This window comes from Xenopus laevis, chromosome 6S, assembly GCF_017654675.1.
Source record: "Xenopus laevis strain J_2021 chromosome 6S, Xenopus_laevis_v10.1, whole genome shotgun sequence".
In the NCBI taxonomy this organism is placed as follows: Eukaryota; Metazoa; Chordata; class Amphibia; order Anura; family Pipidae; genus Xenopus; species Xenopus laevis.
Window position 1 is genome coordinate 33,750,322 of NC_054382.1, and position 16,223 is coordinate 33,766,544.

General features: G+C 38.6%; 1 long non-coding RNA gene across 2 annotated transcripts in view; it reads left to right on the top strand.

Annotated features, from left to right (window-relative positions):
• The window catches only part of LOC121395022, a 65,413-nt gene extending 49,929 nt beyond the window's left edge, over positions 1–15,484 (top strand). For both annotated transcript variants that reach the window (XR_005962180.1, XR_005962181.1), the window contains exons 2-3: positions 8,616–8,769; positions 14,927–15,484. This is a non-coding gene — a long non-coding RNA (uncharacterized LOC121395022). The remainder of the gene's footprint in view (positions 1–8,615; positions 8,770–14,926) is intronic.
• Positions 15,485–16,223: the final 739 nt, after the last annotated feature.

A 16,223-nucleotide genomic window follows, 5' to 3' on the forward strand; every position in this document is an offset into this window, starting at 1 on the left:
GGTTGAATGAGGAGAGGAAGAAAGGAGAGGTAGAGTGGGCCCCTGGTCTAAGATTAATTGGTGGGCCCCTGATCAAAGTTTTTGGGTGGGCCCCTGATGTCCCAGTCCGACACTGATATCAACTATAACTTAAATTATTTGAAATGCTTGGGAACAGGATTTTTTTGATAAGAGATCATTTTGTAATTTGGATAAGCATTCCTTCAATATGCTAAAAATATATTAAACACTAAATAAACCCAAAATATACCCCCCAGGTTTGCTAGGACCAAACTACGAGCCCTGGTCAGGGAAGGGGGGGACTAGGCCTCCCACACTGGTATTTTTCTTCCTTGGCTGCTCAGATCTACTATATACACTGATGGCTCAACCCAGACCCAAGCAATCCGAATTTCCCCCTTCAGGCCACTATAGCAAGCTCCGTAGAGTCCCTTGATTACATCCCATTCCGCAAACTATGTGACCTTCACACAGACCATCCAATCATAATCACACCCTAGAAAGCATGGATGATAGTACTCAAAATCTTCAAGTTAAAGTCCCCCCTTCTCTCATCAAACTTACCACTATGGGGAAATTCCTTTCTCCTGCACCTGCAGAACATATCGGCATATAAAATCCAGCTGCACTGGGGCCTACGAACACTAGGGAATTTGCTTGAGGATGGGAAGATTTTCCCCAGGAACGAGATAAAACATACTCAAACCCACCAGGACCTCCCCTGGTTCTCTTACTTTCAACTGAGACAAGCGATGCAAACACAATTGCAGGGAAACAATATTCCCCTTACAGTCACTAAAATAGAATCAACCCTAAGGACTACATCCACCAAGAAATTAGTTACCATGTATCTATACACACGTCTCCAATCTACTATAAAAACCCCATTCAATGCAGCAGGAGCTACCTGGACAAGGCACATCCCAGATCTGGAGGAAGATGATTGGGAAGAGGCAACTGATAGGGCCTATGATTACCTCTACCAAAGATAAGCAAATCCAATTTAAAATTCTACATAGACTCCATCTAATCCCTATCTGGCTGTTCCGGAATAAACAGACGAGAATCATCTCTATGCCCCAAGTGTAACATCGCAGAAGCAAATTATTTGCATCTCATTTGGTCATGCCCTATAATTCAAGCCTTCTGGTCGCAAGTCTTTACTTACATTCAGGAGAAAACAGCGCTCCCTAAATTACTGGCCCCCAAGGTATGTCTGCGTAGTAGATGAGGTCACACCATGGGCAGCAACAGTAACTTTATTTCGCACCTTACTGTTCTATGCAAGGAAATGTGTTCTCCTGAACTGGATGTCCCCCCAGCCCCCACACTCCAAGGCTGGCTCAACCTAATAAAGATAACACTCCCCCTGATACAACTTACCTATGCGGCAAGAGGATGCCCCCAAAAATACGAAGTGATATGGCGAGGCTGGCTGGATGCCACAGAGCAATTCTTACCTCAAGGTCAAGGCCAATAATACCGAAATACACTTTTTACAAAAACGTACACGTTTTTCAACAGGGGGAACTAAGCAACGGCTCGGGAGTCGGGTTAAAAGAGGTCAATATTTGAGTGTATGGGAAGTCGAATGTATACACATGACACTGAAATTGAAATGATTAATGAAGGAACCATGACAGCCTTTATTTTAATGTTTATTGTTGTATTGTTTAAAAATGCAAAATAAAAACCTATAAAAGAAAACATAAAATAAACCCAGTAAGATTGTTTTGCCACCTATATGGGTTTATGTAGCTTATTTATTATCAAGTACATTGGGCCAGATTCAATTCAGCAAGAAAAAGTTTTATCACATGAAGACCCATGGATGAAATTCAATTTGAGATGCAATTCAATTCAGGAAATCTTATCTCACTGTTCATCACATGAAAACTCAATTGAAGTCTATGGAAAAAAACCGGGAACTGAATTTGGAGAAAAGTTTTTTCTCCTCATATTGAATCTCGTCCATCAGTTTTCACGTGATAAAAATTGAGATAACTTTTTCTCACTGAAATGAATCAGTCCCATTATTTGAACCAAGATTTATAAGCAGCATCATCTGTATATATACCACAAAACCATAAAGGTGGCTGCAAAAGTTTCTCTTACATTACACATTAAAAATACTGATGAGTTTAAGTGTTTTAATATAAAGATATCAACACAATATCATTGACTTCTATTGCACCTTGACAACTTTTACTTAGCTAAGCTTGGCATGAAATGCTTTTGTGGCTTTTTCACTTTTTTTACCTCACAAGGAAACGTCGGGGCGACTTCAGAAAACGAATCGCTCCGAGTGCCATCCCACTGGCAATTTACACTCTAGCCTTTGGGAAGGCAGTTCTGGGAGATTAGATGCCCCGAAGAAGAGGAGATTTTTCACCAGGGCGACTAATCTCCCCAAATCTGACCGTGTGTCTCTGCCCTTACAGTGCTATGTTCTGTACTTGTATTCCTTTTGGCACCTCCCATCCTAGATTTCTAATAAGTTGGTCAAAAGATACAATGGTGACTTGGAACTAAAGGAGACATATCGTACTTTTCACCTCTTTGAAATAAGCTGTTCTTCACAGTCAGGAACTATTTCTAATGGGGCCAGTAGAGCAGTACAGGGGCCCACACTTCTGTAACATAAACCTGAGGTTTAAAATAATTTGACAGCCTTATTTAATACATAATATCAATGATATTGTCCCTTATCATAATAAAGTTCTATTTTGAAGTTCAACAGTTCCCACTGGAGGGGAATACAAACATTCCTTTGCCCATACTAATCAGATCTATATTTTTTGTTTTCAGAGGTTTTTAATCAGGATAGTAATTTACATTACATAACTCTCTCTTTGAAACTCAGCCTGATTAATTAATTAGAACATGATGAACAGTAACGGTCATGCTAATACAGCGAAGAATGTAAATGACTAGTACCAAGCCTCAATGTGAACTATTTTACTGGAACAGTTTGTAAAGTGATCATCTTTTTATATTATGTTTTGGTAAAAAAGTGTAATGAGTAAAATGGGATTTAGAATAAAATTTAAAAAGTTATTCTGATGAAGTATCAGTTTCTTTGCTAAAGCAACAAAGGGGCCTTCCTAAAGTAAAAAAGGGGGTAAAAAAGAGACTATATCCTTCTACTGCCCCATACTTGGATATTCTTTCACTCATAAACTGTGACTGGTGGTAATAGTGATCCACCCACTAGTTCTTTGGTTCTTTTTTATATAGGAGAAAGGTTAGGGGCTGATTCACTATGGGTCGAATATCGAGGGTTAATTAACCCTCGATATTCGACTAGGAATTGAAATCCTTCGAATATCGAAGTCGAAGGATTTAGCACAAATGCTACGATCGTAGGATTATTCCTTCGATCGAACGGTTAAATCCTTCGAAACGAACGATTCGAAGGATTTAAATCCAACGATCGAAGGAATATCCTTCGATCAAAAAAACTTAGGCAAGCCTATGGGCAAGCCTATGGGGACCTTAACATTGAAGTAGGGGGTCGAAGTTTTTTTTAAAGAGACAGTACTTCGACTATCGAATGGTCGAATAGTCGAACGATTTTTACTTCGAATCCTTCGATTCGTAGTCGTAGTCGAAGGTCGAAGTAGCCCATTCGATGGTCGAAGTAGCCCAAAAAATACTTCGAAATTCGAAGTTTTTTTACTTCGAATCCTTCACTCGAATTTAGTGAATCGGCCCCTTAGTGTTAAACAGTGGAAGAGAAAAATGCACCCCCACCTACACCATTAAGTAGGGTGCATTAAGGCTGTGGCCACTATTGAGACATTGAGCTACTAAAATGCCCTCCCTTTTAATAAAACAGGGATTGTATGTCCATATATTTCCATATATTTAAGATGGCCAACTAAGTCAAAATCATCCCTGGTTTGACCAGTCCTACATTCAATTATCATCTGATTCATTAAGAATTCTACTGCTTCATTAAACATTTTACACAGGGCCTAAGTTTTTTGTGACATTTTGTGACTTGAGCTCTTTTTTACATTCATGACTAATCCATGACTAAATTACAGTCCTAAAAACCGCCTTTTAAGAGGAACGGATTCCTAGATTATTAATTCTCTCTGAAACCCTGTGTTTTCTAAAACTATGAAATTTTTTTCATTTTCAGTGCTCTTCATTAAAACCAAATAATTCACTTATCCTGTTCAGATCATCCAAGGGAAGATGCATGATAGCTATAACTGAAGATGTCTCACGTTTAAGAATTTAAGAGTGGGGGTAATTTGCTGTCTGTTAGTCCATTTTGTAACCACCAACAGAGAACAATGGCTGCAGGCCTTTGAGAGAGACACATTTATATGTATGACAACAAGTAGAACATCCATAGTACAAGTGTGATATTGGTCAAACTTGGGGCAGAACACACAAAGTATGTGCCTTTTAAAGGCAATGTGTAACAATAACGTTATAAACTGATGGGAAGGCAACATATGATTTGATATTACATGTAAAGGCAGGTGTTAAATTTACAGTACATTTGCTTTCAGAAGCTTGACATATTGTATGACTTGTACAGTGTATGCTCCGTCCTTCTCAGCAGAATTTTTAGAAAGCTAATACTTTCTGATTTATAATATATTACATGCCAGTCTGTTGGCACAAAAACCAAGAAGAAGCTGAGGCAAGAGAAATAGCATATGCCAGGGTTGCTAAAAATATTGGAGATGATTCACTTACTTACTTGAAATTCCCTTGGTTTATAGTTTATAGGGGTTTGCAGTTTGAAAACGTTGTTTTGTTTGAAAACTTTTCTGAATGGCCCAGCTGTCACAGCTATAATCAACAAGTCCATAGGGATCAATGGGAGAATTTTCTTAGCAGCCAGAGCCTTTAAGAATTTGTTTTGAAACAGTATTTTACAAATACATCTGTTTGTTTGAAATCAAAATTGTTATAATACTATTTAAAGAATGGACTACATTACTTCAAGCGCAATCTACATTTATTTTCAAATAGGAAAGGTTATGAGAGGCAATCAAAGTCTAGGATCTTATTACTTTACAGGATGTTTAGACATTCTCTAGATGCACGCAAAATGCCTTTTAAAAGTCAATTCTGTGCCCCATTCATTTACATAACAAAAAAAACAGTAATATCTTGCACATGTGTCTCTGCATTCTGTCCTTGAGTAGCACCACGCCGGCCCCCAGTCATTTTAACAGAGTTTTGAAGGGCGCTCAAGGATATAGGCCACATATTTACTTGTGTTTTTCTAAACCCACAGAAGAGTAGTTTAATTTTCTCCACGGGGAACATCAAACTGCTGCTTTCATTTACATACTTATGTGCTATGCCGTGCTTCCACAGCACAAACTCATTTACAGAAATATGGCCTCCAAAAAAAATCGTTTGTGGTGTTTTTTGCATTCATTGCTATGTGTCCCCGATACTGGAATAAATGAGAGCATCTGGTTTACTGATGTTCATGATGGATACAGTGTGCATGTTATCTCGTGATTTGCTTTGCAGGGGTTTCTGCTCTTCTGCACTGGGCTGACATAGGTAAAAGGAGAAGGGTTTATGTTGCTTTTTGGCTTGTCGCATCCACTAGTGATGTACCGGTTGACCCGATGCTCACGGGACCAACAGATTTACCCACAGGTTGGGTGAATCCTTCAGGCCACAGGCACATTCTGTCTCTACTACCCACCCTGCCTGTGACCTTACAATGTCCTGCTTCTTCCTCCATTTAGAGCTTTATTTAGGCTTGTGCCTGCATGCCCCACTCCTTATGTAGGGTCACAGCAAGGAGGGGTGGTCATGGGTCTATAAATGCCAAGCCATGTTGGGTAAGGGTCAACCCGCACATCACTATCACATACTGATTATTACCCTATTGATTGGAGGACCAGTAGATACTCCAGGAGTTGTTGATCACATCTCAACATCTGGATGTTGTACACAGGAAACTGATAGAATACAACAATCGTATCTGTTTATCTGCCAGTTTCTGACAGTTTTACCCTCTGTTTATCCACTGTTATCCACTGTTTATTCCCATTTCACAGAGTTGCAAATGGCTTGTGTCCTTTATAGAACTGTTATGAACCAGCATTACTAGTCATCCTAAATAAAAAGGGATGTTTTGTTGGAGACTAGAGAGTATGCTTCAGTGGCAGCAAGCAATTTAACAGCTCCCACTTACATATGTTTTAGGTCAGAATACAAAGACTTAATGGTTTTAAGTCCACAATTTATGGTTTTACTGTCTTTTTATAGGGACATTAAACTGTACTCATTTAAATCAGTAGTAGTTTTTAAAACAACAAGAACAAAAGTTTAGATGGTAGGATGTGGGAGATTAGAAGACAATTAAGGGATAATCAGTAATGCAAATAAAATGATGAAGCTCCAGCGTACCTTTTATTGGTATTGCATTTCTAACTGGATTTATTCTGTGCAGGGCAGATTTAATTGTAGCTGAGTTTGTTCCTCTGATTTTACTGAAAAAAATGGAATTGTTCTGAATGTTTAGCTTATTTCACATTCATAAAAAATAAATTACATTTTTCACATTCACATTATCAACAAAAGACACTTGTAAGAATCTGGCATTTTGGCAAGAAGACGTTTTCTTATGGTAAAATTTTGGTTTAGAACAAAAAGGCACCCATTGACTCCAATGCATTTGTCACTAGAAAAAATGCCCGTTGGCGCCAATGCGTTTGGCATGAGAAAAAACAATCATTGACTTCAATGTGTTTGGCATGAGAAAAAGCAATCATTGACTTTAATGAGTTTAGTGCAAGAATAAATGGCCATTGTCTTCTGTTTTAGCAAATGCTTCCACAGTTTTATGAAATTTTCAGCAAAATTAGTTTGTTTCATCTCTAGTTGTTAATCAACCTATGGTTGATGTCTGAACACAAGCTCCTATGCAGGTAACCAGTGCTAATGATCTGGCATAACACTTCAGGAAAAAAGTGGCTGGGCAGTAATTGTTTTGTTAAGGTTTGGGCTCACTGGCTAACTTGTGCCAGATTGCTATCATTTGGCTGTATTAGCACATACTCATTTTATTGCTACATGTATAGCAAAAACAAAAAGGAAGAAGAGCTCCAGCAGACCAAAACATTTATTCCAGGTGGTGGGTTACACATGTTTTTAGGTCAATACCCTTTATCAAGTGCACAATATTGACCCGAAACATGTTGTGTAACCACTACCTGGAAAAAATGATTTGCAGTTAATCTACTGGAGCTCTTCTTCCTTTACTTTTTGTTTTTGCTGATTTAGGAGAGTTGCAGCACAACTATAAGGAAGCTAGGCACAATCATTTTTCCCATGGTGTACAGACCACCGACCCCTTTATCCTTTGTATATGTATGGCTAGCATAACTGTCAAAACTCAAGATATGGTCTGTGTGGATGCTACTGTCACATGTAGTTGGCTATCTGTCAACACTGACAAGTGGCAAGGGCCATTAATGCTTGTAGACAAATTATAAATAATCTCAACTCTCTACTCTTTAGTCTGATTGTACAGATCCATAGTTTTTTTCAAAAATGTTTCTCCATAAATTCTGGGAATGTTTTACATTTCAATAAAACAATCAAAAGGGGGAACATGCTAGGCAGCGGGGTCTAAGCTATGTTTTTACCATGGGCCTCAGTTTATGCCAGTGTTTTTCCAAAGCTGCAATTATAGCTTCACTTTTATGTTTCTTGTGGCTGCAGTTGTTACTGTGATATTCCAACTCATTGAAATATTTGGTGAGCCAAAAACAATCATGACTTGTGTAAGAAAAATAATGTAACCAGGTGTTGAGAAACAATTTGATTTATTTTGCTGATACATTGCTAGGGCTACTCACTTACTATTTTCTAAACCCTGAAGATTTGTGTGCATTGGCAGAACAGCAAATATAACCTTCTGTTACAGTAATCCCTGCCAATGGCTGAAAATCGTATTTACACAAGAAAAACTTAATTTCTTTTATGATTGATGATATAGATAGATAGATAGATAGATGATAGATAGATAGATAGATAGATAGATAGATGATAGATAGATAGATGATAGATAGATAGATAGATAGATAGATGATAGATAGATAGATGATAGATAGATAGATAGATAGATAGATAGATAGATAGATAGATAGATGATAGATAGATAGATAGATAGAGCATAAAGTTACTACATTTTAATCACATCTGAAGACATTGGAAGGTGGAGACCAGCTGTGTGCACCCACCCACCTAGGTCTACTGTACTTTGTATTGTGGGTAATTGTATACATAATTACATCTGCAGGGATTGCTCACTGCTGATTTGAAAGGCCAAAACCAATATAAGCACATGAAATATAATTGCTTATAATGAAAAGGCAACTAAAACCCCCCCAAATTATATAATGAATATAACTTAATGAATTTTTAGCAACCTAAAGTATTTGTACCTATTACACAAGCAGATCTGTGCATAGTTCACTAATTATACATACATATGTTGTTGCAGCTCCCACTGAGCTTGCATGTGACAACCCTGCAATAAATAACAGCCAATAAAGGGGTAAATTTATTATGTTGAAGCCAGAACGGATTACTTTAACATTCTGTATTGTATTTTTCAGACTTTCCGAGATTAAAATGGTCCAGTTCTTTTTACCTCCGGTCACGACTCATGCTTCTGCCTAAAACAGCACCTTTCATGTCAGGAAGAGCCCTTTGCAACTCAGATGCTGCCAGCTCTTAAAGTGAAAGAACCAAGACAACGGTTCTGGGAAGGTAAGGGAACCAGAACGCGTGACCGGAGTAGCGATGTGCGGGCCAACCCGGGACCCACGGGTCGGGCGGGTTCGGGCCAACCCCTGGACAAAATGTGTGGATTGCGGGTCGAGCTCTTCTCCTGCTCTCCCCGCCCGCAAACTAGTACTGCCAGCTTCCGGCACCAGAATTTATAGACTTCCGCCTGCCCCGCCCCTTTTGTGACGTCACTGTGGGGTGGGTAGGGCACAGGTCTATAAATAAAGGAGAGCAGCGGGCCCGGGACAGGTGGGGATATGGAGCGGGCGGGTTAGGGTTGGGTGTGGGTTGAGAAATTCTAGTAAAGCATAGTTGAGGAACAGTGTGGTACAGAATCAGGATCCAGTAAACAGACAATGGTTGGTTAAGGCAGCAATGTAGAAGATTTAAGAGAATAGCACAACACCATGTATGTTGCAGGTGGGGAGCTTACCCCTTTTATTTAAAGTGCACCTGCAACATACATGGTGTTGTGCTATTCTCTTAAATCTTCTACATTGTACTGACGAGTGCCGACCGTCTAGAGCAGGGGTCCCCAACCTTTTTTACTTGTGAGCCACATTCAAATGTAAAAAGAGTTGGGGAGCAACGCAAGCATGAAAAAATCCCTTGGGGTGTTAAATAAAGTCTATGATTGGCTATTTGGTAGCCCCTTTGTGGACTGGCAGCCTACAAGAGGCTCAACTTGGCAGTATAATTAGTTTTTATGCAATTAAAACTTGCTTTCAAGCTTGGAATTCAAAAATAAACACCTGCTTTGAGGACCCTGAGAGCAACATCCAAGGGGTTGGAGAGCAACATGTTGCTCGCGAGCTACTGGTTGGGGATCACTGGTCTAGAGAGATCTGCCCCACCAGGGCAGGAAGCATTGTGGAAAGGGTGAGAGGTGCGGTTCATCTTCACACAGAACCTCTACATTGGTTCAGGCAGCAATACAGCTGTGGTCAAGGACAGGCAAGGGTTAAGAACAGTAAACCAGAAAATGAGCACACCCAAAAATCTCAGAATAGACCTACATTGGGCAGTGAAAATAGAGTGTCACCTTTAAATATTTAAATAACATGCCATGCACCTGAGGTGCAGGCTAATAGAGCACAGGTGGGTGACGTCACATGAAGCACTCAATATGTGAATGCAAGCCATACCACATGGCCATCCACACCAGTTGCTCCCTCCAGTTGCGGGTGCCGTTTTGTTCTCAGGGGATATTATTTAAGAAAAAGGCTATTGTTTCTCAAAACCAAATTATGTACTCTATTAGCCCACTCCTCTGGTGGAGGGAACCATTTGGGGTGACAGGTGCCCTTGGCATTCAAAGGCAAAGCAGGAAGTTAGGAACTCAGGGACAAGCTAAATCATCAAACAAGCCTTAAAGATCCAACAATGAGGGGTAGAAAGGCTTGCTTTAATAGACCCTTGAATTGCTGGCACCTGGCCTTAATGACATGGGGGGGGGGATAAGGAGGCTTAGGAGGCAGCATATGTCTATCAGAGTGATCCCCAGCAGCAAACTCCAAAAGCCTCCAGTGGCTCAGAATGGAAGTGCACCAGCAGATAACTACATAGACCAGAGTCCGAAAGCTGATAAGTCCTGACACAAACACATTATTCCTCATTAAATGTACAACAATGTTATGTATTTTATAAGTTGAGTTCTCTTGTAAATGAACATAATACGGGTATGGGACGTGTTATCCAGAATGCTCAGGAGCTGAGATTTTCCAGATAAGGGGTCTCTGTAATTTGTATCCCCACACTTCAGGTCTGCTAAAAGTCATTTAAACATTACACCAGCTAGGATTGTTTTGCCTCCAGGAAGGATTAATTCTGTCTTAGTTGGAATCAAGTTCAAGGTGTCGTATTATGTTACAGAGAAAAATTAAATCGTTTTTGAATTATTAGATTAAAATTTAGTCTATGGGAGAGGTCCTTCCAATAATTCGGAGTTTTCTGGATAATGGGTTTCTTGATAACAGATCCTGTATTTGTACTTACCAGGTAAAGGTATATAGTTGTCATCAGAGCACAAAAGGACTTAACTAAAGGAGTACCAAAATCCAACAAATGTACCATGTTGTACCCACATGCAACCTTCATGAATGGCATTCCAGCATAATTACTCCTTCTACAAGTTACTAGATACTGAATATACTGTAATGGTTATGTAACAGGTTTTAGGAAACTGACTAGGCATGTGTTACATAGGATTCTTCTATCTCGGGAAGGCCCGTGCTGTACTATTGGAGGAAGGGTTAACCATACTGTGTCTTCATCATACAGCATATTCTTTAGATAACTTGGATAACAAATAAAACTCTTTATTGCACAGATGATTCACAATTTTACAGTTGCAAAGTGTGCACTTCCTTCCACTGCTTGCAGTTCAAGTGGCCCAAAAGTGAGTCTCTATAGGTGCAACTAGCAACGAGAGTTTTGTAAATGCCACCTAGTGAAGGCAGGTGTTTGGTGCAGGGCTTTCTTGCTCAATGTACTTATTATACCCAAGAACTATTTATATAGGGAATACTGTAATCATCATACACTATTGTCAAATATAAGCATATTAGAAACCAATGAGAAATTCCATGACCAAGTAAAGGCACAAGGCCACAAAACAAATTCTTTTCTTGCTGAGGTCACTTTTAATAGCCCATTTTTATAGTGTTATTGCACAGTAGTTACATTATTACTTATAAATGGCTCTTGGGTACTGTGTGCATATTGGTGCATAGAGCTAGTATAGCTAAGCTGAAGCTGATATATGGTATGTTTAATGGGCAGAGGGCTGCTCCTATTTAGGAACATACTTTAGCTCTGTACAATTGTAAATTAACCCTTTTACGTGTGCTTACATTTTGACTGTATTATTTTCAGTAAATCATTTTTCCTTACTCATCCCCTGTAACTTACTTTGCTTATAATGGTAGTTAGCATAGGGACAATTCACTTGACAGATCCTGTGTGTCAAGAGGTAACCTGTCAGCCCAACCAGTATTAGAATCAATATAAGAAAATGCATTTCAGGAAGAGGCTCAACTCATACTACCTAAACATATTTGTATATTTAATTATGGAACTGCTTCCCTAATTCATGGGCCATATATTTGAAATGTAAGAAAATACAAGAACTATAAATATGTGTAAATATCAAGTATTCCTTTGCTGTTATTGCTTGGCAAGGGCTGTTAATTATGTTTTTTTGGAACGTTGCCATTTAGCTACGCACTAGCTAGTATACTTTTCAATGAGATTACTAGAATCTAGATCCTTTAGCAGATCTAGAATGGAAATTCTCAGTTCTGTAAAGCAAAATGCACCTTACGTCAATCTTACAAATAGATTGATTTTGGGAAGCAGAAAAAGTGACATGCTTCAATAACACCAGTGAAGTTTAGCAAAGTAACTATAAGTACATCATCCAAACAATGTTCAGAGTCAATGCCGAGTAGCATTTTGCCAGCCAGCAAGAAATCATCTCATCTCAATTGTTCTATTTAAAAGCTTGACAAGACATACAGACTGATATAGGCTATTACCAGCAAACATGTCAACTCCACAGTTGACAGTTCAAGGCTTCCAGGAAATTTTCAGCTCCAACTGTAAGTGATCTCCATGCAGGACCCAAACACATTCTAATTATTACACTGATGTAAGCCGCCATTACAGCAAAATAGTCTGGTGCTCTTTGCAAACAGAACGTCCTCTAAGAACAATAACTAAAACAACCTTCCAATCTCATAATCAGGGAAAAAAAAGATTTGCCTTAAGGCAAACTGCACAAAGACCTTGAAAGTTTACAAAAAGTCTTAAGGAGAGTCAAGTGGAAACTTGTATCATATAATACAAAAGCATATCTGTTGTTGTGTTCTTTAATCGTAATCCTTGCAACACTTTCTACCATCAATCCTAGGATTTTAGCATTAGCCTTAACAAGTGACCCTAATGCAAGAACCTGTCAATGGTGTGTGAGTGTGTGCACGCACGTGTGTATGTGTGTATATATATATATATATATATATATATATATATATATATATATATATATATATATATATACATATATACACACACACACACACACACACACACAGGTATGGGACCTGTAATCCACAATCCTTGGAATTTGGGGTTTTTCCAGATAATGGATTATGGAATGTTTACAGAAAATCATATAAACATTAAATAAACCCAATAGGCTGGTTTTGTTTCCAATAAGGATTAATTATATCTTAGTTCAAGCTACTGTTTTATTATTACAGAGAAAAATGGAAATCATTTTGAAAAATTTGGATTATTTGAATAAAATCAAGTCTCTGGGAGACGGGCATTCCATAATTTGGAGTTTTCTGGATAACGGGTTTCCGGATAATGGATCCCATACCTGTAAATGTTCCTGGACAGCACCACCTTCCATCAAGCTACTTGTAGCTGTCCCTGTGCACGGAAATCCAATGTATACAGAAAATAGAACAAAAAAACAGCACCAGGGGTCTTGCCGTGAAAATAGTGTTATATTGTTACTTAGTATGTATAACCTATACATACTATGTAATAATATAACACTATTTTCATGACAAGATCCCTGGTGCTGTTTTTTTTGTTATATATATATATATTTTTTTTCTTTTTGTACAGTATATATATATATATATATATATATATATATATATATATATACTGTAGAAAAAATATATATATACTGTAGACCACACTCGTGGCTGCATTAATAAATGAGCCCTTATCTATTTTGAGTCGTCAAGGTCAGGTGATCTCAGTGATGGCCAATAAAAGGACAACCATGTTTGGGAGCATTAAAGGTTTGAAAGCAGCCAGTAAGTTGCAAGTAAAACTTAGGCCCTGTGTAAAATGTTTAATGAAGCAGTAGAATTCTTAAAGGGATACTGTCATGGGAAAAAATTTTTTTTTCAAAATGAATCAGTTAATAGTGTTGCTCCAGCAGAATTCTGCACTGAAATACATTTCTCAAACGAGCAAACAGATTTTTTTATATTCAATTTTAAAATCTGACATGGGGCTAGACATATTGTCAATTTCCCAGCTGCCCCAAGTCATGTGACTTGTGCTCTGATAAACTTCAGTCACTCTTTACTGCTGTACTGCAAGTTGGAGTGATATCACCCCCTCCCCCCATCCAGCAGCCAAACAAAAGAACAATGGGAAGGTAACCAGATAGCAGCTCCCTAACACAAGATAACAGCTGCCTGGTAGATCTAAGAACAACACTCAATTAGTAAAAACCCATGTCCCACTGAGACACACGTTCAGTTACATTGAGAAGGAAAAACAGCAGCCTGCCAGAAAGCATTTCTCTCCTAAAGTGCACGCACAAGTCACATGACTGGGGCAGCTGGGAAATTGACAATATGTCTAGCCCCATGTCAGATTTCAAAATTGAATATAAAAAAATCTGTTTGCTCTTTTGAGAAATGGATTTCAGTGCAGAATTCTGCTGGAGTAGCACTATTAACTGATGCGTTTTGAAAAAAACGTTTTCCAATGACAGGATCCCTTTAATGAATCAGATGAAAATTGAGTGTAGGACTAGTCAAACCAGGGATGACTTTGACATAGTTGACCAGCTGAAATATATGGAAATATATGGACATACAATCCCTGTTTTATTTAAAAGGGAGGGCATTTTAGTAGCTCAATGTCTCAATAGTGATCACAGCCTTAATGCACCCTACTTAATGGTGTAGGTGGGGGTGCATTTTTGTTATTTTATGAGAAAATTCTCTTCCACTGTTTAACACAAACCTTTCTCCTATATAAAAAGGAACCCAAGAACTAGTGGGTGGATCACTATTACCACCAAAGTCAACTAAATATTCTCAGGTTTTATCTGGAAAAGAGGAAGAATTTTTATGACTATAATTTTTTTAATTGATAAATACTAAATGGTAGGCAGTAACAAGTATTTATAAAGTACCAATATATTCAGCAGTGCTGTTCATTAAAAAGCTATTTACTTTAAAGCTATAGATTATATACAAATATTAACTGATACGGAAGGCCCTGCTCATTAGAGATTACCATCTAAAACATAATTCAAATATGAATTCTCCATTTAGGGTAGCTCTTTTTAAACCTTAACCGTCCTTAAAAAATTCTATTTCAGACTGCTTGACTAATGAATCTTCATCCATCAACTGTCAGGAAACTGATCTCCCATCTACCAGACTGAAGTATAACTGCATTCAGAGTTTATTCAGCCGGCGTAATTATCCTCGTCCTTCTCTGATTACATTGGAGGATAGCTGTAATTCCTTCAGAATCAGCGAATACAATGGCTAATCCTATAATTGCTAGCAAAGAAATTCACACCTCCATGTTAGAAATATGTGGTATTAACAATATCAAACAGTCACTGTCAGTTCAACACCAGAAGACCTTTCTAGAAAAATAACTGCTTTGTCATGGTTCTGTAAGAAGGTAATTGCCTTAATGGTATGGAATAACAAAACTACCGCACAGAGAGATACACTGGAAATATATTTCTCAGTACTAATGTTGTGTAGTAGATACTATACACTGTATATGGGAAAATTGCATTTTATTTGCTGCAGAGAACCACAGTGGAAAAGTCCATGCAATACCACTTGTGGACTTAAGGTGGCCATACATGGAGAGATCCACTCGTTTGGCGATGTCGCCAAACGAGTGGATCTCTACCGATATGCCCACCTTGAGGTTGGCAATATCGGGCTGATCCGATCGTGGGCCCTAGGGCCCAACGATCGGATCCTAACAAATGGTAACGGGCGGTCAGATCGCGGGACCACATCACCGGGATTTTTAGTTCTTTCCGATCGAGATCTGCCCGACTTTCGGCCAGATCTTGATCGGGGAAGCCCATCAGGGGGGCCTAATACACGGGCCAATAAGCTGCCGACTCGGTCTGTCGGCAACTTTTATCGGCCCGTGTATGGCCACCTTAACTTGTTCCCTATAGTTTGCAAGGTCAAAGCTAGAAACACAACTTTGTTTAGCACTGGTTAGCTTTCCGGGCTTTGCAAATAAAATAAAGAATATAACTCATTGTACTAAACAAAATGTGTAATAAATTACTATAGCTATGTGATCTCAATAAAGCTGTTTTCCTCTGATTCAGTGAACCTCAAATTTTTTCTCTTTTGCTTTATCAGGTAATACTTGTTCTGCGTCAGAAATTTTTATGTCACCAAATTCTTGCAATATTGAACAATTGCTGGATTTTGTTGGATGCTTTCTTTGCGCAATGCTTTGATCTAGAAGGTATATATAGAATTTTTCATTCTCAAAACAGACCAGTGTTCTGCTTTATTCAAGCGGTGCTTTTTTGAATCTGCCATGTCCTTTTATACACAAGCTTGTCTTTGTTTTTGCACATGATTTCATTAGCAGTCAAGGAAATGTGAGTACTTAGTGTCACTGCA